The 22,477-nt window shown below is 44.2% G+C and overlaps 1 long non-coding RNA gene across 1 annotated transcript; it reads right to left on the bottom strand.

Annotated features, from left to right (window-relative positions):
* Positions 1–331: 331 nt before the first annotated feature.
* LOC141730106 (uncharacterized) lies at positions 332–2,386 on the bottom strand. Its single transcript, XR_012581561.1, has 3 exons — positions 2,105–2,386; positions 1,563–1,655; positions 332–1,414 (listed from the first exon to the last, which is right to left on the bottom strand). It is a non-coding gene; the product is annotated as an uncharacterized LOC141730106 (long non-coding RNA).
* Between the last annotated feature and the right edge of the window lie 20,091 nt (positions 2,387–22,477).

Raw genomic sequence — 22,477 nt, 5'->3', positions numbered from 1 at the left:
CTTATATTATTTAAAATAAAACCCCTGCCTCTAAGGAAAGAAAAACCAAAGACACCCCTTTATTTAAACCACACTTAAAATTTAAAAAATAATTTTGTTTGTCGTAATTCTATTCAAATTTACATTTGTAATTTTCATTTATTATATTTATAGATATCTTATAGATTGGACAGAATACCGTTTTATATAATAATAGATATAGTCTTTTTACACAATATATTTCTTTTACTTATATTTACGTATATTAAATATTTATCGAAATCGATATATATAGGATATAATTTGATTTCTATTTTTATACCTTTTATGAAATCTCCAGCCCATACCCCAATAAAAGCCAAACAATCCCCAATTTATTTAAACTATATTTAAACATCAATCCTGTCACGGCTGCATTGCACAGCAGTGCCCCGAGCTAATCTGACACTTGTTCATCTCCTGTACCTGAGACTGAACCCGCTCACCTTGATCGCACCTGGCAGAACCATTTTCGTACCTTTTCCTGGCATTGCTTGGGTTTTCTCTTGCCTTTTTTGTGGCCTCTATTGCCTCTCTTTCTTGCCTTCTTTCTTGGGGCTTTTACTCCCTTTTTCCTTGACTTTTTCTGGCATTTCTTGGGTTCTTTTCTTCGTTTCTTCTTGCCTATCTTGGGGGTTTTTTTTCTGTTTTTTTCTTGCCCATCTTGGCGTTTTTTTTCTCGGTTTTTTTTGCCCAACTTGCGTTTTTCTTTCTGTTTTTTTCTGGGTTTTTTTGCGGAATTTTTCATTCCCATCTTGTTTTTTGTTTCTTTTTTTCTGATTTTATTTCTTGCCCATCTTGGGGTTTTTTTCTGTTTTCTTTTATCGGGGTTTTTCTCGCCCATCTTGTTTTGTTTTTTTCTCGTTTTTTTCTTGCCCATCTTGGGGATTTTTTCTGGATTTTTTCTTGCCCATCTTGGGGTTTTTTTCTGGGTTTTTTCTTGCCCATCCCTGGATGTTTTTCTGGGTTTTTTCTTGCCCATCTCAGGGTTTTTTTCTTGCCCATCCTTGGCTTTTTCTGGTTTTGTTCTTGTTCATCACGGGTTTTTTTCTGGATTTTTTCTGATTTTTTTTTCTGGGTTTTTTCTTGCCCATCTTCGGGTTTTTTCCTAGGTTTTTTTCTTTCCCAACCTGGGGGTATTTTTCTGGGTTTTTTTCTAGGTTTTTTTCTTGCCCATCTTGTGTTTTTTTTCCTAGGTTTTTTCTTGCCCATTTTCAGGTTTTTTTTCTGGGTTTTTTCTTGCCCATCTTGTTGGGCTTTTTTTCTGGGTTTTTTCTTGCCCATCATTGTCTGTTTTACTGGGTTTTAAGCCAACATGGGTACATTCCATGTCAGTACATACAATATAACCCAGCTGAGGATTTTTTATTCTAACTTTAAAAATGAGTTGCAAAACCTGAAAAGCAAAAGTCACACACACAAGGTTAAATCCAGTCAGCATGTGCCCACACATGCAGAGACGAGCAGACACAGACAGACACAGCCACGTGCTCTCACACACACTGACACACTCTTGCCACTTACACGCTCACTGTGGCCCTTACCTGAGACGCTGAAGAACGTGCTGTGACACATCTTCTGGCTGCTGCTCCTTGAAGTAAATGGCAGACCCTGGGGAAATCAGCAGCCTCGGGGACCTGTGAGACAACAGGAAGGGTCAACGAGTGGCTATCTGACAGCTAGGACTTGTCCCCACTCTGGACCCATAAACTTTCTACCCAAAATCCCACAAAAGACAGATGAAGAGTAAAATTTCTATAACTGTTCTACCTAACTGTGACTGCGTGCCAGGGCAGGGCAGCTCTGATTGTAAGTGGTACAATATAAGTACACACAATATAGGCTGAGGTAAACAGTGCAAGTGTAAACAGAGCGTAAGTACACACAATATAAGGTGACACACTTACATACAGTATAAACCAACACAGGTACACACAATATAGACCAATATAGGTACATCCAATGTAAGTACATATAGTATAAACCAACATAGGTACATACAGTATAAGTACGTACAGTATAAGCCAGCATAGGTACACACAATAGAGGTACATACAACATAAGCCAACATAGGCAGATACAATACCAGCCAGGACTTGAGATAACTCTCTGGAAGACGAATTCTTGAGCCCTGTACCCTTTGAGAAGATGGAACCTAAGGAACTGCTGCAGTCACCTGAGGAGGTGCATCTGAAAAAAAGTCAGGACAAAAGTCAAAGGGCTGCAGAATAACTTAAGTGCTCGGCTAAATTGGGCTGTAATCGGCTAAACTCGGCTATTGTCGGCTGCATTCGGCTGGATGCGCCTCTTCGGCGCGGCTCGGCTTTATTCGGCCGAACTCGGAGCCGCTCTGTGCGCCGGGCGCGGCTCGGCTCGCTTCGACCGAACTCGGAGCCTCTCACTGCGCTCGGCGCGGCTCGGGTTTATTCGGCCGAACTCGGAGCCTCTCACTGCGCTCGGCGCGGCTCGGCTTCATTCGGCCGAACTCGGAGCCTCTCAGTGCGCTCGGCGCGGCTCGGGTTTATTCGGCCAAACTCGGAGCCGTTCTGTGCGCTCGGCGCGGCTCGGCTCGCTTCCGCCGAACTCGGAGCCGCTCTGTGCGCTCGGCGCGGCTCGGCTCGCTTCGACCGAACTCGGAGCCGCTCTGTGCGCTCGGCGCGGCTCGGCTTCATTCGGCCGAACTCGGAGCCGCTCTCCATGCGTTCGGCGCGGCTCGGCTTCATTCGGCCGAACTTGGAGCCTCTCAGTGCGCTCGGCGCCACTCGGCTTCATTCGGCCGAACTCGGAGCCGCTCTGTGCGCTCGGCAAGGATCGGCTCTCTTCGGCCGAACTCGGAGCCGCTCTCCATGCGTTCGGCGCGCCTCGGCTCGGCTCGGCTCCCTGAGGGCGGGCAAGCGGCGCCGCCTCACGTTAAACGCGCCCGGCTCGGGGCTCTCCTGCTGCCGCGTCCCGCGGGCGGCCCGCCCATCGCACGGACACGACCGGGAGCGCGGGGCGGCACAGGGGCTCATTAGGCGGTGACCGCACTCGTGCTAATTAGCGCGCACGAGAGCAGCGGGCTCGGTTCGCCTGAGCTCGGCTCCGTTCAGGCAGCCTCGCAAGCCTGGCCTCGGTTCGCTCGAGGCCGTCAGGTTCGGCCGGTCCCGCCTTGCTTCGGCTGAGCTCGTTCCATTCGGCCGAAGGAGGCGTCGTTCGCTCGTGTTTTTACAAATATCTTTCTCTATAGATTGTATATTTCTATATTTAGATTTATACTTCTATAATACTTCTATTATTCCAAATAAAAACCCCGTCTCTAACCAAATGAATACAAAAAAACCACCTTCTTTTAAACGAGATTGAAATACTTTTATACTTAGTATAGTCATATTCCCATTTATATTTATAGTTTCTTTTGATGCAGTGTATTAATAATTATAGATAATATATGTAAAGTTCTAGAAATGTATTTAAATTATTATTTATATTATGTGTCATATCTACTGCTACAACTAATTTTTTCTTGTTTTTAAATTTTATATATGTATCTGTATTTATTTATTACATATTCCTATACTTAGATTTCTACATTTATATTGTTTGTATTTATAATTTTTATAATCAAAACCCTGCCTATTGACAAATAAACCCCGCTTTATTTAGCTATTTTAAAAAATATTTTCATTATTACAATTTTCATGTTTATATTTGTAATTTATTCTATATCACATGAGAACACACCTGCTCCTGCACCCAAGTGGGGCTTCCTCTCCTGGGGACCTTGGGGTGCCCCAATGGCATCAGAGCCCCAAGTCTTCACCCCCCTCTCCTCTATTTAGAAACTACACAGGAACTTTTTTCTGGAAACAAAGACATTACCTAAATCCTCTCCCCGTGTCCCAGACAGATAGATATTCAGTTATTAGTTGGCTGGGCAGCAGTTTCTTAAATAGAATGATAAACAAGGTGTGAACATTTTAGCTACAAGCAAATAGGCAAATCTGAACAAGGTACCGATGGCCAGCCACTGAAGTTATTTTGAAGCAATTTTTTAAACAATAAAATACTGCTACCGCAAAAATAAAGCAAGAAGCTAACTACTGGCTAAGAAAAAATTAACTTTTGACAGCAACAACATTCCAACCACACAGGCTTTTTTCCCGATGTCATACCTTATAACTACCTCTCTTGGGAATTCTCATCATGTATCCCAAAAGGAATAAATACCTTAGAGCGTCCTAAAGCAAAAAGTAGCACACATGAGCTCCTCACACTCCCGGCAGTGCACTGAGCTCCTCACACTCCAGCGCAGCGTGCACTGAGTCTGCAACAAATTCTGCTCAGTGAGGGTCTGCAAACAAAGGTTCAACTGATGAACTGAACTGATTTTATAGGGATGTTTTCTAAGCACAGAAGCACAAAAAAGAACAAGCAGTAATAATTCTTAAATAAATCTGCAAGTTTTATTTAGCATATATGCGACTGATTTCCACCCTGTGGCTTCTCACTTTGATTGGTCTGTAGGTTCAGGAAGATGACAATGCACACTCTGCCTTCCCTGAGCCCCCACAGCAGCTGAGCGCTGCTCCGTGTGCTCAGATCGTCAGGAGCTGGATTACACGTACCCGGACGGACTGGAACTGCTCTGCTGCAGATTCAGGAGACGACGGCAGAGAGGGGCTGGCCGAGGCGTCGTCCGAATTCCATTTCTGTGTGACGAGAAGCGGTTTGTTCCCAACAGCTGCAACATCCCCGGCTCGCTTCCGTGGTGAGTACCGATGGCACACAAATGGCAGCCCGAGGAAATCGTGTTCTAGGCTCTAAGTGGCTGGGACAGGGTCTGATTTTTTGTTTTGTATCTGTATGACGATTAGTACGACAGGGCTCTGAGGGATGACATGGCAACACAGAATTAAAAACTCCTCGATAGAATTACATCGACTTCTAGGAAAAGACAAAAGCCTATCACCCTTCTGAAATCTACTTTTAATCCAAAGCACGGGGATTGTCAGTATACTGCACCTTCCAGCTTTTCAAAGCAGCTTACTTCTGAAGACCAGGAAACATTGATTTCTACAGAAACAATGGGCAACCCCCAGGCTAATTTAAGCACTACTCTTTAATAGGGGATCTGCCAGCGTGCCAGTCCAGCTCCAAGTGCACTTTATTTCAGTCTAACATCCCCACAAAATTCTTCTCACATCTGAGACAGAGTAAGGATCCATCCTGAACTAGGTGAAGTGTCTGGGAGAGGTGAAGGGTCTGTGGAGCTAAAGCTGAAGGAGAGGCCGCGTTCCAGAGACAGCAAGGAGACAGAGAAAGAAAAACAGAAAAACCACGAGGTCAATCTGCCCCCGACCTAGGAATTCCTCCGATAAAGAAGAATTAGTGCTAAGTGCCATGCAAGATGAATATGTATGAACTTATTGTGAAACTGTATGCATATGCATTTGGAAGGGGGGATAAAAGGAGGTCTGAAATCCTCAGGGGTACGCATGCCCTTTTGGGGAGGCTTGCGTCCGGCACGCGTCGTAATAAAGCATACCGGGCTTTACAACTTTTACAAGTTGTGAGGTTTCTTCTTTTCTCCGCAAAACATTTTGTCGAGCCAAGAGAGGAGTTCTCTGTCCTTGCGGGGGCAGGGGGGATAGACGGATCTCCAAGGCGCCCCAGGATTTTTCCTGGTGGGGCTCCGCTTGTCTCAACTTGCCACCTGCGAGGACAGACAACGACCCGCTGGCCTGCGGAGGAAGATATGGTATGTACTATGGGGCCCCAGGGGGGGAGGAAGGAGAGAAAGGGACTAAACCACCCAGAGACGTCTGGGTTCATGGATTCAGCTGATAGAGCAGCTGTATTAGAGATGGGGTTCAGCTGATAGAGCAGCTGTATTAGAGACGGAGTTCATCGTTCTGATAGAGCAGCCCGCTAGTGGCTCTGGGGGTGAGCCGGGTGAACCCGTGTATGTGTGTATTGAGGATTCATAGTTCTGATAGAGCAGAACTGGTGAGCCCGTGTGTGTTTTGTTTGTGTGTGTGTGTGATGTCCGGACACTGTGTTGCTGTATGGTTAATGTGTGTGGCCAGTGCACTGTGTTTGTGATCGTGCAGGTGATATGTGTATGGTGTATAAAAGAGAGTAAATCTACAGTGCCCTATAGTGTGGGGGGGGTCAGTACTCCCCGTGTTTGAAGCAGCCGAGTGAGGCCAGAGGCGCCGGCTGCAGCAGGCTGCGGGGGCAGGGAGAGAAGTGCCCCAGGGAGAAGCGAGTGGAAGAATGTCAGTGATGGTATTTATCATGTTTGAATGTAGTGATTTGTGTAGATTTGGTACATTTTAACCGTGAGTATGAGCTCAGATAGTTCCTTTGCCTTGGATGTTTGGACTTGATCTCTAGACTGTGCGCTGTTATTTTGATTGTGTCCAGGAAAATTGATATGAGTAAATGCTGAATTATGGTATGCTGTGCTGTGTTGAGAAAAGTGAGCACTTTGAGAAATATGGCCTTTCCCAGTGATTTTGTGTGGTGATTTTCTTCCGCTGCATTGTGGTAATTTGATTCTCAGATTGTATAGTGGTGTTTGTGGAGATTTTAAGATTTTGTTGCAACAAGAGTAGCATTTTACATAGGAGAACTATAGTACGGTGATTTATGTTTAACTTCGATAAAGTGAGTTAAAAGAATTCCAAGAATTCTCCCCCTTATAGTAATTCAAGCCTTGGCTCTATTGAATTTGAGATAAGGGGGGGGGGGGGTGAGTGCGTGTGTCTGTGTCTGTGTCTGTGGGCATATCAGAGTTTCAGCTGTGACTAGCACAGCCTTTTTGCAAAGCAGCAAAACAAGTGTAAGTAGACACAGTGCTTAATTAGATTGTGCAAGAAGAGAACTAGAAAAGACTGATCTTTTGTAAAACAGAGTTTATATAGAAGGGATGAATGAGATGAATTAGTTAATGAGACTTATGAGATTTATGAGACTTCGGTTGGTACTGCAGTAAGTCTTTACTGGAAACAATCTGCTGTAGGGATTTAAAGTTCTCTGTAACAAACAGAATAGCCTGCCTTTGTGAGCAATTTCGGGGAGCCTTTGGTACATCAAGAGGCTAGCATGCTGTGTGAGGTGACAGTGGCTGCGCCCTGGGCACAGGGACAGCTCTGGCTGCCCCGTCTCCCCAGGGAACACGAGAATGGCCTGTGGGCAAAAGCTGGATGTGCAGGTATTATTGCAGTGCGGTGTTTATGAGAAACACTGGTATTGCTGTTTTGCTGTTCCAATAGGTGTCAGGGTACACACCCCGAGTGTAAATTAGAGGTTTCTGGTCAAGCGGATTCAGAACCTAAGGTCTTAGAGCTTGTGTGTGAGAATCACATCTGATACCTGCCACCAGGAGCTGTGTGTATAGGAGGAAAACTGAGAAACTACTGTGAAGGTCTGTAAAAAAGTTTGAATGGAAGCGAGATAGGGCAAGGAGAAATAAATAATGAGAACTGACCAGAGCAAACAGGTTCCTAAATTAGCCCCTTTTGGGAGGGGCTCACTGGGAGGAGGCTGCCAGTAAGAGCAGCTCAGAAAATAAAAAGATTTATAGTGCTTCATTGCTGTTAGTACTGTTTTATAATAGGAAGATAAATGGGATAGTTTTTGTATGCTGAAATGTCTTTTGTTTTAAGAAATCACCCAGAATGGCAAAGAGACTGTGAGATCAGACCGCTCTCTGGTCTTGGCCCTTGAAAAGGAAAACAAGGCAAAGAGAAAGCAAATCAAACCTGTTGTTCAGCATGCAGCATAAGATAGCAACGTATGAAATCAGGCAAGGATTATCACGCTGAAATGCGAAGCAATCACAGTTCGCAAAATGAGTACATATGATTTGTTAAAGGCTTCCTCCCAAGGTAAGGGAGGAGGGGTAAAGGTAACCTTCCCAAAAGGGAAGAATTTTTGTCGGCACAAGGGTTATGTGTTCAGTTTTAAATAAAGCTTTAGTACCTGTGGAGAATGTTTATGTTGTAGTGTGGGGAATGAACAACTGGCCAGTCTGAAAAGGCATAGTTTTGCAAACCTTTAAAGTAACATGTGTACTATGTGTACCTAAAAGCTTTTGTACAATTCGCTTAATTTGCTAAACATTCTCAAATGAGAAACGTTCCTCTGGAGGCAAATAATATAAAGATGTTAGGCTTAATATTAACAGACACTGAAATTAAGAAATACATTAGTAAGGAGATATTAGAATAAGTAAATAAGTGTTTTCAAGGGTATGGGCCTCTGCTGCACCAGGGAGAGTGAAAGATGCTCCCCCATCAAGCTTAATGAAAGAACACAACCAGTGAGAACTGAGTAGTACCCTCAAAAGGAAGGTAAGGAAGGAATCAGTCCAATAACTGATAGTACTGGATTACTGGATTAAGGGCTGTCAATAAGATAACACAGAATTTGTACCCTGTGGTAGCAAATCCATAGACCTTACTAACTTGTTTAACACCTGAGCTAACCTGGTTCACTGTTTTAGGCCTAAGAGATGCCTTCTTTTGCCTCCCTATCCACGAAGCCAGCCAGAACATTTTTGCATTCAAACACAAGCTCACATAGTCCATGTGCCTGAAGGCTTCAAAATTCTCCACTCCGATTGGAGATCAGCTTGCAAAGACCCAGAGTCCCGGGAAGCTCCACAAGAGGAAAGGAGGCTGTTGCAGTACATGGACGATCTTCTAGTAGCCACTCAGACGAGGGAAGCGAGAGAAGCCTGGACGGTAAGCCTTTTGAATTTCCTAGGACTCCAAGGACGCAGAGTCTCAAAGAAAAAGGCACAGGTAGTGAAACAGAAGGTAATCTACCTGGAGTAAGAAGTGAGTGCTGAGCAGCAGACTTTAAGGCAGGGAAGCCCTATGCCAAACCCTGAACCCCAGACAACGAAAGAACTCCAAACCTTCTTAGGCATGGCAGAGTAGTGCCAGCTGTGGGTTCATAATTATGGACTGTTTGACAGACCCCTCTGTGCTCTTATTGCCAATGGGAACTGAGATCTCCAGTGGACAAGAGACGCCACACGGGCCTTTCGCCAGCTAGAGAGTCCCCTCATGTCGGCTCCAGCTTTGAAACTTCCAGATGTAAGTAAAGCATTCTTTCTATTTTTCCACGCAAGGAATTGCCCTGGGAATTTTGGCTCAAGACTTGGGTCCATACCGGAGGGCAGTTGCTTACTTCTCTAAGCAACTAGATGCAACAGCCAAAGGATGGCCAGGTTGCCTCAGAGCGGTAGCAGCAGTTGTGCTGAACATTCAAGAGGCACACAAGTTTACCCTGGGACAAAAATGACTGTACTAGTGTCCCACAGTGTCTGCAGTACTGGAAGTAAAGGGTGGCCACTGGCTTTCACAGAGAGGTTTCTGAAATACCAGGTCATCATGGTAGAGCAAGATGATGTAGAGATAGTGGTGACTAATATTGTCAACCCAGCTTCTTTTCTCAGTGGAATCAAGGAGAAGCAGTACACCATGATTGCCTAGAGACCATTGAAGCTACCTACTCCAGCCGCCCAGATCTAAAGGACACTCCTCAGGACGATGCAGAGACCTGGTTCACTGACAAGAAAGCGACATTGCAAAGTTCACAGTGACTACCTGCAGAGAGGTAATAGAATCTGGACCCTTACCAACAGGTACCTCTGCGCAGGATGCTGAGATAAATGCATGGACCCATGCCTTAGAAACAGCAAAAGGCATTCAGAGTTGTGCATGCACATGGAGCCATCTGGAAGGAGAGGGGACTGCTGACCTCACAGGGAAAGAAGAGACAATCCAGCTGCTGGAAGCAGTTCGGCTACCTGAAAAAGCATATTAAGGCACACCAGAGAGTGAGCTTAAAATTGGAGGAAAGAAATGAGCTGGCGGATGGAGAGGCAAAGAAAGCAGCAAAGGGTGAGGTACAGATTTTCCTCGAAGGTAAGCCATAATACAATAATACTAATCAAAAGAGACGTACAACTGCAAGGGGTGGGCTACCATTGAAAGAGAGCTGGTAATCCCTTCCCATTTTCGTGGTTACTAGTGAAGGAAGGGCACTAGAAAACACACTAGGGCCTAACTACTTAAAGCCTTTTATAGAGTGTAGCTCCTTTCTCGAAATGACCAAGGCTGTGAGTGATACAGAGTGCACTGGAATGAAGTGTTGACTTTGAAGTAGTAATTCCCACAGGCTTTCTAGAACACACATCTGATTGAAAGAATTGTTGTATCATTGTCAGGAATTTATATGCCACTATCACTCAGGTGAGCTGATAATGTGATCCTTGCCTCCAGACTAACCTCAAAATATCCCCCCGGGCCAAAACTTGGTCAGACTGGGAGAGGCCATGGGCCTGTATAGCAGTGGCAAATCAACTTTTCAGAACTCCCAAGGAAAGGGGGGTATCAGTATTTACTGGTATTAATAGATACATTTTCAGGGTGGCCAGAAACATTCCCCACCAGAACTGTCAAAGCTCAAGAGGTGACCAGATCATTTTTACAAGAGATAATACCACGCTTCAGAGTTCCAGCCACAATATCCTCAGATAAAGAATCACCTTTCATTTCCAAAATAGTGCAACAGATCAGTAGCCATCTGGGCATAGATTAAGGACTTCACACCCCATACTGCCCCAATCAAGCGGCCAGGGGGAGAGAATGAATCATTTGATTAAGCAGCAAATCATAAGACTGGGACAATGAAGCTCTTCCACTAGCACTATTGCAAATTCAAACTAAACCTTTTGAGCTAAAGGAATGCTGAATCCTTTTGGAATGCCTTATAGAAGACCATAGAATACAAGGGGAATGTCCAGAATGTCCACTTACATGGTGGCATTAAGCAAACGGCTCAGAGAAATTGAGAAACTTGTGGCTGGAACTCGGAGCAGGGAGTTGGATAGCCTGGGGTTGATGTATATGTTAAGTCTCTTACAGAGAAGACTTCGGAACCACAGTGGGAGAGACCACTGCAAGTACCTCTCACCACCTTCACTGCAATCAAAATCAAGGAGCAGAATGCCTGGATCCATCACTCTCGGGTGAAGAAGGCCCAGAAGCCCCTTCAGGAGTGACACCAAGAGACAATGAACTGAGACAAAAACTTACTCGGGCAAAATGAGTATATTGCGGTCAGGAGTAGCTCATACTTTAGTGTACAGAATTGTTTTGTATGGAATTATAACTGAAGTTTTAGAACTAGAGAGTACTTCTACCCAAAGCAATGCTGAATGGCCTTAGTCCCTGGCATTTTATCAGTATACTGGATCCATGGGAAAACCTTCTGAGGTAAAAGATTTAAACATATCTACTGTAGTAATCCACGAGAATCAGGTATGTGAGGAGTAAGAATAGCAAGAACAGGAGCTGTGAACACTTCAAGGAGTCTGAGGAGAAGAAATCAAAGTAAAGTGCTGGGTCATCAATAGGATGGCTTATGAGAGACCAGATGTAATTAGTGTCTGAACCTCCCCTGGTGTATATGAACACCAGGAAGTCTGTGATAACCTAAGTGAATCAGACTGTTGGTGTAATTTCACCCTGATACAGCCTGTAGAAGTGACCTGCCTTTGAGCTCAAGTTACTGTCAGACTTTCATTTGAATTCAAAGTGGACACTGCACTTTTTACCACAACGGGGCCTTATACACCCCATACTAGTTCAGACTCTACCCAAACTCAAAACTTGAACCTAACGTAGTAAAGAATGTGACTGAACAACAGCGATTATTCAGTCCAGAATGGTCTCTCAAACGTGTGGATAATGCAAATTAACATCTCGAAAATCCAACCAGCCTGCTCCTCCTTCCTAAAAACTTCCTTTGAGGGCTGGACAACATGGTCACAAAAACAGGCATATCTCAGGAGCAGAACAAGAAAGGAAGGAGCCAGCTCTCCTGGTGCCTAAAACCAGGAACACCAAGAAATCAGTTTCCTTAGGTCATTTTCCAAGCTGGTTGGCTGAACCCCCAGGCAATGGCTGGTAAAGGGTGCTGAACTGCAGGTGGTAAACTAACGCAAGCAAGGAAGGTGATTTTCCTTATTTATAGCTATCCCTTTCCTACTGAGATTTGGATCAGTGATTGTCCGTCTGAGGCAGTTGGATTCTGCTTAAAAGAAGTAGAGAGAGAGACCCCCTCAGAGCTCAGCAGCAGGCTGTAGGATTTTGAGGATCACTTTTGTGCTGAGTGTTTCAAGTAGCAGAAACCTGATCCCAGTTTCTTCTGAGGCACTGCAATGAATTTAGGCTTTTCTCTCAAGATTTCCCCTCCATTATCTTCTGCCCTGAACACAGTCCACAGCTTGATTTTAGCTAGGGGCAAGGTGGGTGAGGTTTTGTAGACCAGGAGAGACATTCCTGCTTGCCACACATCTGAGAAATCAGGTGCTTTGGAGGGAGAGAGAGAGGTTAGATTCCCTGAGGTCTCTACATTTCAGAACAAACATCTGCCTCAAGTATGACCTAAACCTCTGTCAGATACACTTGTGAAGTGTGTCTGAATTTGCAGTGTGAGCCCAGCACATCCCTCTGGCAGGGAGGGATGATCATGGACAGAAAGCAGTTCCTGTTCCCCATAACAAACATCTAACTGGCATATTAGGGACAAGAGTAGGAGTTTTAAATGGAATTGATTCAGAAATACTGATGAATAAACTGGCTGCTGCAGCAGGTAGCCTAACAAAATTGAAGCAGCCTTTATAGTAATCTCTATTGGCATTAGGAACTAGCCAGTGACAGATTTCAAAAGTACTGCCAAAGTAAAGAAGCATGAAGAGGCCGGGGACCAAGACCACAAATTGATAGTAGAAGCACTTAGTATAGTTCAAGATAATGTGTCTTTAGCTTTCAATTGTATACAAGCACAGTTATGGATACAAGCAACAGCAGCTCTGATCATATAGGAAAGGGGTGAAGGTAATTTTCCAGCTGAAATTCAGAAAATTGAGTGAGATAATGCAATTGATTTTGAAAGGAAGTTTCAATGCTGGTGGACTATGGTGAATTTCACCTATGATCCTGTTTCTAATGTGGCCACTGCCTTTGTGCTTACCATACGTAATGCCACTGTTTATGTTATCCATCCCATCATTGCCCTAAGATTAAACCATGAAGAAACAATACTCTATCCTTCAGAACATAGAGTGTGGGCACGAAAAGATGAATGAAAAGTGGCAGACAGTAGACTTAGAATCCTGCATTACTAGAGAACAAATGAGATTCATTTGTGAAAGCAATACTGCTAATGCCCAGGATGTGTTTGGACACTGAACAGAGTATTTGCCACTTTGAAATTCATCCAGTCACTGACCAGAAAACTCTGCTTGTATATACTGGAAAAGGGTGTATGTTTGAGAACTGCTTGTGCTGCTGTACAAATTAATAGCAATGATGTTATTCTGTCTAGTAGAAACCATTCTAATCTCTGTATTTGTATTTGTAATTTTGTTAAGATTATTGGGTGTGATTTTTCGTATTTGGTACCAGTAACATCCCACCAGCTGATTACAGCCAATTACACAATGTATCACAGACTGCCACCTACCCCTATCGGGGCGAACCTTACATTGGTAAAGCAATTAATTAAGCACCAAGACCTATTAGAAGTCTTGAAAGAAATCCGAGAAAGTGGAAAGAAAACCTTAATTACTGTCCAACATGGTACAAAAGAAATAACCAGAGTTCTACAAAGAATAAAATACGGATAATCATTGGTGAGATGTGATCTTTGGGTGATCACCAACTGCAAATGGAACCTTTGATAAGTTGTGCCACCCTATTCTAGTTTTACTAATATTAGTTGGGATAAGCTTAGGATTGTCTATTATATTGTTAATTTGGAACTGTAGGATGCTACAACGAATAGCTGTACTCACCTCTTTGTCAAATGTACATGGTAAAGCGCTAAAAGACACTTATTGTAGTGGAAATTTTCCTTAAGTAAAAGAATTTACTTATTTCCTAGGAAAGGGGGGAATGAGACAGAGTAAGGATCCATCCTGAACTAGGTAAAGTGTCTGGGAGAGGTGAAGGGTCTGTGGAGCTAAAGCTGAAGGAGAGGCCGCGTTCCAGAGACAGCAAGGAGACAGAGAAAGAAAAACAGAAAAACCACGAGGTCAATCTGCCCCCGACTTAGGAATTCCTTCGATAAAGAAGAATTAGTGCTAAATGTCGTGTGGAATGAATATGTATGAACTTAATTTGAAACTGTATGCATATGCATTTGGAAGGGGGGATAAAAAGGGGACTCGGAGTCTCCAGGGGCACGCATGCCCTTTTGGGGAGTCTTGCGTCCGGCGCGCGTCGTAATAAAGCATACCGGGCTTTACAACTTTTACAAGTTGTGAGGTTTCTTCTTTTCTCCGCAAAACACCTCGATCCCTAAAATTGGGTTAAAAAACCCCAAAAAATTTGGTCCAAAAACCCCAAAAATGATCCCAGACCCCAAAAACTGGGTTAAAAATCCCCAAAAAAGGTCCTGGACCTCAAAAATTGGGTTAAAACCCAATTTTTTGGGTTAAAACCCAAATATTTCACTCAAAAAAATTCCCCCAAAAAATCCCCCGAAATTGCCAAAAAATGCCCCCAAAATCCACCCAGAAAATCTCCCAAAATTCACCCAAAAATCCCAAATATTTCACCCCAAAAATTGCCAAAATTCACTAAAAAACCCCATAAATTTCACCTGAAAAATCCCCCAAAAATCCCCAAAATGTGCCCCAAAATTAACCAAAAATCCCCCAAATTCACAAAAAAATCCCAAAAGTTTCACCCCAAAAATCCCCCAAATTAACCCAAAATCCCAAATATTTCACCCCAAAAATCGCCAAAATTCACCCAAAAATAAAAAAAAATTCACCCAAAAAATCCCCCAAAAATCACTAAAATGTGCCTGAAAATTGGCTCAAAAATTCCAAAATTTCAGCCCAAAAATTGCCAAAATTCACCAAAAAATCCCAAATATTTCACCCCAAAAATCCCAAAAATTTCACCCCAAAAATCCCAAAAATTCACCCAAAAATCCCAAAAAATTCACCCAAAAATCCCAAAAATTCACCCAAAAATCCCAAAAATTCACCCAAAAATCCCAAAAATTCACCCAAAAATCCCAAAAATTCACCCAAAAATCCCAAAAATTCACCCAAAAATCCCAAAAATTCACCCAAAAATCCCAAAAATTTCACCTCAAAAATACCAAAAATTTCACCCGAAAAATGCCCCATAAAATCCCCACAATTCTCCCCAAAAAATCCCCCAAAATTGCCAAAAAATCCCCCCAAAGCAACAAAATATACCTAAAATATGAGACCAAAATCCACCCAGAAAGTCTCCCAAAATTCACCCCAAAAATCCCCCAAATTCACCCAATAATGCCAAATATTTCACTCCAAAAATCGCCAAAATTCACCAAAAAATCCCAAATATTTCACCCGAAAAATCGCCAAAATTCACCCAAAAATCACAAAAATTTCACCCCAAAAATCCCCAAAATTCACCCCAAAATTTTAAATAATTATCCAAAAAATTCCCCAAAATACCCCCCAAAACATTCACCAAAAAAAACCCCAAAAATTCCCAAAAAAACCCCCAAAAATTCTCTCAAAAATCCCCCCCAAAAAAACCCCAAAATGTGCCCCAAAATTCACCCAAAAATCCCAAATATTTCACCCCAAAATCCCAAAAATTTCACCCAAAAAATCCCCCCAAAATCCAGAAAATTTCACCCCAAAAATCACCTCTATTCACCCAAAAATCCCGAATATTTCACCCCAAAAATTGCCAAAATTCACCCAAAAGTCCAAAAAATTTCACCCAAAAAATCCCCCAAAAATCCACAAAATGTGCCCCAAAATTCACCCAAAAATTCCAAAATTTCAGCCCAAAAATCCCCCAAAAATCCCCCAAATTCACCCAATAATGCCAAATATTTCACCCCAAAAATGGCCAAAATTCACCCAAAAATCCCAAAAGTTTCACTCCAGAAATCACCAAAATTCACCAAAAAATCCCAAAAATCACGAAAATTCACCCAAAAATCACAAAAATTTCACCCCAAAAATCCCCAAAATTCACCCCAAAATTTTAAATAATTATCCAAAAAATTCCCCAAAATACCCTCCAAAACATTCACCAAAAAAAAACCCCCAAAAATTCCCTCAAAAATCCCCCCCAAAAAAACCCCAAAATGTGCCCCAAAATTCACCCAAAAATTCCAAAAATTTCACTCCAAAAATCGCCAAAATTCACCCCAAAAATCCCAAAAATTTCACCCCAAAAATCCCAAAAATTTCACCCCAAAAATCCCAAAAATTTCACCCCAAAAATCCCAAAAATTTCACCCCAAAAATCCCAAAAATTTCACCCCAAAAATCCCAAAAATTTCACCCCAAAAATCCCAAAAATTCACCCAAAAATCCCAAAAATTTCACCCCAAAAATTCCAAAAATTTCACCCCAAAAATGCCCCATAAAATCCCCACAATTCTCCCCAAAAAATCCCCCAAAATTGCCAAAAAATCCCCCAATAAGCAACAAAATATACCTAAAATGTGCCCCCAAAATCCACCCAGTAAAATCCTCCCAAAATTCACCCAAAAAATCCCAAAAATTTCACCTGAAAAATCCCCAATAAAATTCCCAAAAATTTCACCCCAAAAATCGCCAAAATTCACTAAAAAACCCCAAAAAATTCACCCGAAAAATCCCCCAAAAATCCACAAAATGTGCCCCAAAATTCACCAAAAATCCCCCAAATTCACCCAAAAATCCCAAATATTTCAGCCCAAAAATCGCCAAAATTCACCCAAAAATCCCAAATATTTCACCCCAAAAATCACCAAAATTCACCCAAAAATCCAAAAAATTTCACTCAAAAAATCCCCCAAATATCACCAAAATGTGCCCAAAAATTCACCCAAAAATTCCAAAATATCAGCCCAAAAATCGCCAAAATTCACCCAAAAATCCCAAATATTTCACCCCAAAAATCACCAAAATTCACCCAAAAATCCAAAAAATTTCACCCAAAAAATCCCCCAAAAATCATTAAAATGTGCCCGAAAATTCACCCAAAAATCCCAAATATTTCAGCCCAAAAATTCCCAAAAATTTCACCAGAAAAATCCCCCAAAAAATCCCCAAAATGTGCCCGAAAATTGACCCAAAAATTCCACCCCCAAAATCCCCCAAAAATCCCAAATATTTCAGCCCAAAATTCACCCAAAAATCCCAAATATTTCACCCCAAAAACGGCCAAAATTCACCAAAAAATCCAAAAAATTTCACCCGAAAAATCCCCCAAAAATCACCAAAATGTGCCCAAAAATTCACCCAAAAATTCCAAAATTTGAGCCCAAAAATCACCAAAATTCACCAAAAAATCCCAAATATTTCACCCGAAAAATTCCCCCCAAAAATCCCCCAAAATTGCCAAAAAATGCCCCCAAAATCCACGCAGAAAATCTCCCAAAATTCACCCAAAAAATCCCAAAAATTTCACCCCAAAATCACGAAAATTCACCAAAAAATCCCAAATATTTCAGCCCAAAATTCACCAAAAAAATCCCAAAAATTTCACCAGAAAAATCCCCCAAAAAATCCCCAAAATGTGCCCGAAAATTGACCCAAAAATTCCAAAAAATTTCACCCCAAAAATCCCCCAAATTCACCCAAAAATCCCAAATATTTCACCCCAAAAATCTCCAAAATTCACCAAAAAATCATAAAAAATTCACCCCAAAAATCCCCAAAATTCACCCAAAAATTTTAAATAATTATCAAAAAAATTCCCCAAAATACCCCCCAAAACATTCACTGAAAAATCCCCCAAAAATCCCTAAAAAATGCTATTAAAAAGCTTCCTAAAATCCAACAAATCCCATTTCAAACAACCCAAAAATCCCATTCAAAATTCCATTAAAAATCCCAAAAAACCCTCATAAAAATCCCAAAAAATCCCCCAAAATTCCTACAAAAACCCAAAAAAACTCCCCCAAAAATCGACAACAAATATAAAAAACTCCCCCAACAAATACAAAAAAATCCCTAAAAAATCACCCAAAAACCCTTAGAAAATCCCCAAAGCCCCCTCAAAAAATCCCATTAAAAATCCCCAAACCATCTCAAAAATACGTAATAAAAATCCCAAAAAAAACCCCATAAATCAAAAAAAAAAATCAAAAAATCACCAAAAAATCCCTAAAAATCCCCAAAGCCCCCTCAAAAATCCCATTAAAAATCCCCCCAAAAATCTCAAAAATACCTCATAAAAATCCCCAAAAAATCCCAGAAAACCTCATAAAATCAACAAAAAATAACAAAAAATTCCCCAAAATATCACCAAAAAATCCCCCAAAAAATCCCTAAAAATCCCCAAAACCCCCTCAAAAAAATCCCATTAAAAATCTCCAAAAAATCTCAAAAATACCTCAAAAATTCCCCAAAAAATCCCTAAAAAATCACCAAAGCCCACTCAAAAAATCCCATTAAAAATCTCCAAAAAATCTCAAAAATATCCCAAAAAATCCCCCAAAATTCCCACACAAAAACCCCATTAAAATCCCCAAAAATACCCCATAAATCAACAAAAAATATCAAAAAATCCCCAAAAAAATCACCAAAAAATCCCTAAAAATCCCCAAAGCCCCCTCAAAAAATCTCATTCAAATCCCCCCAAAAAAATCTCAAAAATACCTCATAAAAATCCCAAAAAATTCCCATAAAAATTCCCCAAAAGTTCCCATAAAAATCCTAAAAAAACCTCATAAAAATCCCCAAAAATCCCATGAAAATTCCCAAATCAATGAGATTTTCCTCACCCACTCCAGGTTGTCGCTGAGGATCCGTTTGCCCTGCAGGAGTTTCAGTTTCTTTGTCGGGAGCAGCGGCAGCCGCAGCACCAGGCCCAGCTCGGGGGGCTCGGCCTCGGCCGGGCAGAGCAGCAGCGCCTCCTCCAGGGCGGCCCGCAGTTCCAGAGGCGAAAATCAAGGAAAAAATGGCAGTTTTGGACAAAATTGTGGAAAAAATTCTGAAATTTTGGGGTGGAATTTTTGCATTAAAATTAAAATAAAGTTCTGTGATTCCATGATTCTATCCACTGCATTCAGCTGGGGCTATTTTAGCAGCATTACTTTGCTCCAAAAGTTCCCTCTTGCCCAGCTCCTGTGGCCTGAGGCTTCAGCTCCTTCAGCTCCTGGTGCTGAGCTGCTCATGCTGAACGAGACGACTCAGAGAGAAGAACACAGTCCATGCAATTCCTTCTGGGACACGGAGAGGGGAGGCTGTGCAAACAGGAGCATTGCTTGCTGTGGCCTCCTCTCTGCCCTTCACGCCTTTCAGCGCTTTGAACCAGCCAAGAGCTTTCTCCAAGAGTGCAATGGAGCAGCTGTTCCTGCTCCCGGGCCTGGCTCTCTCCAGTCTCTGCCCTTGCCTGGTTCTGTCCCTCTCGCTGTGCCCTCTGTTCCCCCAGGGCTCGCTGGCTGCTGCCCAGGACTGTGGCACTGGCACAGATCCAGTGCTCCAGAGCCTCCTTTCTGTGCCCTTGGAGCTGCCTGGGCACAGCAGCCTTTTCCATCTGGAAGCACCCCATGGACAGGGAGTGCCCAGCTCCGTTCCTTGCACAGCCTCCAGGAGCCCAGGGCTGCCATCTCCAGTCCCTGCTGGCACTGGGGGCTCCCAGGTGCCTCAGGCTGCTGTGACACCGCTGCACACGGGAGGGAAGAGGGGCAGGGGCTGTGCTCAAAGTCAGCTCCATCTGCTGCTGCTGCTGCTGTGGGGTCATTTGTGCAGCCCTGCCCCAGAGTCAGGGATCAGATCCTGCCAGTCTCTTCCAGCCCTGGCTGCTCAGAGTTTGGGCCTCGGAGCCTCAGGTGGCCAAAGGCAGCTGCTGCTGGTCCCTCTGTGTGCCTGAGTTCAGCAGTGCTGCTCCATCAGTCTGTGCCCAGCAACGGGGAAAAGCCTCAGCCCTGCAGGGCCAGGAGCTGCCGGGCTCTGCCTGAGCAGCTCAGCCAGCAGGAAGGGAGCTGCTCCACACAAAACCAGGAGGAAAGGACATTCCTTTGATAGGACATGTTTTCTATTGAAAGGAAAAAAAAGGAAAAAGCTAAAAAATAGGTAAATTGTAAAAGATAAGAATAAAATCCAAGTGTTAGTGCAAAAACATAACATACAGTTAATGAAAAAAAAAAACATAAAGGCAAATTTACATTCGTTGCATTAAGAGGTAAATGATCTTTTTCAAAAGAGAACTCAGTTCTTTACATTGTAAATGTGCTGATGGCATGGATCCATCTTTGTGACCTCAAAAGCCTCTTAAAAGATTTTGGGCTTTGTTTCCAACATTGATATTTGAAATTGTGGTCAAAGCAAGAGGAAATTGCTTAGTGCCCTTCCAGCTCCAAGCAGGACTGGGAATGGAAACTCTGTCAAAGCCCAAATCCTTTAGAGGATGACCTTCCTTCTCAGCCTGGGAATGAGCTGCACATTCCCTTTGAAACTGCCAGGGATTTCTTAGAGACACAAAGTCCCACTTACGGCTTTTTGCACTGGTTTGGCAGTGCAGAAGGGCAATTCTCCATCCATCAGCTCCAGACTGCACTGCCTCAGGAACACGGCCCACTCGCCAGCTTTGGCCCACTCGTGGCACTGCTAGAGAAGGAAGAAAGTGCAATTGAACAATTCCAGCCAGTCAAGAAGAAAACACCCTGTACAGATCCAGGTGTTCAGATGGGACTGTGGAGAGTTTTGGCTCTTGCCAATTGGATGTGTGTCCCCGGCTGCAATCTCTGGGCCTGCAGCAGAGTCTCACTCACTGGCCAAAGCAGAAAGCTCAGGCGCTGTGCCCACAATGGGTTCGTCTGATGCAGAGCTGTCAGAGCAATGTGAGGGCAGAGCCAGCCCAGCTGGGCCCAGGGCTGAGCCCAGCAGAGCCCTGGCAGAGCCCAGAGCAGCCTCAGCACCCACAGGGCCTGGCTGCAAGGAGAGAAAGCGCCCATCAGCTGAGGGCTCCTGTGCCCTTGTGCCAAGGCCTGCGGTGCCCAGGCCATGCTGGCTGTGCCCAGAGCTGTGCCCAGAGTTGCCCATCCCTGTTGCAATCTTCGCTGCAGCCTTGTTCTCGCCTCTCTGCTGGGGCTCTTCTCCATTCTCTGCAGCACAGTCCTTCCTGTCTTCTCAGGGGCTCCTCCTGGGCTCTTGACCCACCCCTATTTATTTCAGTTACCTTCACGAGCTACAGCTGCTGCCCAACTAAGGACCCTGCAGCTGCAGCTCGTTTGGAGCAACTCAGACCCACACAGGTCTTACAATACAACATATATTCAGGCCCCCACACATCCCTGCTGCCTTTGGCACAGAGCAGGAGGGCAGGACGTGTGCCCAGCCTGCAGCCAGCCACGGCACATCCAGCCCTCAGCAGCTGCCCAGAGCAGGATGCTTCTGTGCTCGCTGCCAGTTCCCAAAAGCTCTGATCCCACCCTGCCAAGCACACAGGGACCCACCTCACGCCACCCATGGCTGGAAGAAAAGCTGCTCCCAAACCATGGCCTCAGCCTTCCCCAAGGGCACGGCCCATCCACGCCACAGCTGCTCCCAAGCACTTCCCCATCCACACTGGACCACCTCAAATGCTTCCTCTGGAATAACAAACAACACATTATTGACAAGAGTTTTGAGACAAAAAGGGAAAACAAGAAAAACAGTAAAAACTCTTATCTCTGTCAGGGCCTTGAGGAAGGCCCCACCCCTACATGCTAGGGAAAAACCCAGCCATGGCTGAGGGAAGCCCACACTTTCTCTCTTCCCCACTGCACTGCCCCCCAAAATCACGGTGACCCCAAAGCAAACAAGGGCAGAGGGCAGCCCAAGCCCTTCCTTGCCTGCACAGCAAAGCAGCTGTGCACAGGTTCTGGAGTCCCACCTCTGCTCCCACCATGGGGTTTGTTTGTGTCGGGCTGGCTGCCCCAGCCCCAGCCCCAGCCCGGGGCACGGTGGGTGCTGGGGGCTGTTGGCAGGCCCAGGAGCCCACTCCCATTTCGTACCCACCCCAGCCCATCCTCCCAGCCCTGCTAAAAGCAGCTGGGCAGTGCCTGAAGAATGAGTTGCATCATCTCCAGCAAAGGGGAAGCCTTTGGTTCCCAGCCAGGCTGGGCCATGCCCAAATCTGGCTGAATTTCCCCAGGTGGGGACTCATCCGCAAATTCCCTGTGGAGTTTGGCTTTGAAAAAGGTGCCAGAATCAAAGTGCATCACCTTCAGCCTCCAGTGGCCAGGCTGAGGAAGAGCTTGTCATCCTTGATGTCACCTTCGGTGACTCCAGCAGCAGCAGCAGCAGCAGCAGCAGCAGCAGAAGCATCCCCACCTGGTACAGGTTCTCCAGGGGCTCCTTCTCCTTCCCTGCGGGCAGACCAGGCTCTCAGGGCTCGGCCCAGGGCCCCAGCTGTCAGGGAACCAGGACAAGCAAAACCAGCTGGGATGGCGGCCACCA

Source organism: Zonotrichia albicollis, chromosome 9 (assembly GCF_047830755.1).
Source record: "Zonotrichia albicollis isolate bZonAlb1 chromosome 9, bZonAlb1.hap1, whole genome shotgun sequence".
Taxonomy (NCBI): domain Eukaryota; kingdom Metazoa; phylum Chordata; class Aves; order Passeriformes; family Passerellidae; genus Zonotrichia; species Zonotrichia albicollis.
This window is presented reverse-complemented; position numbering and strand designations above follow the sequence as displayed.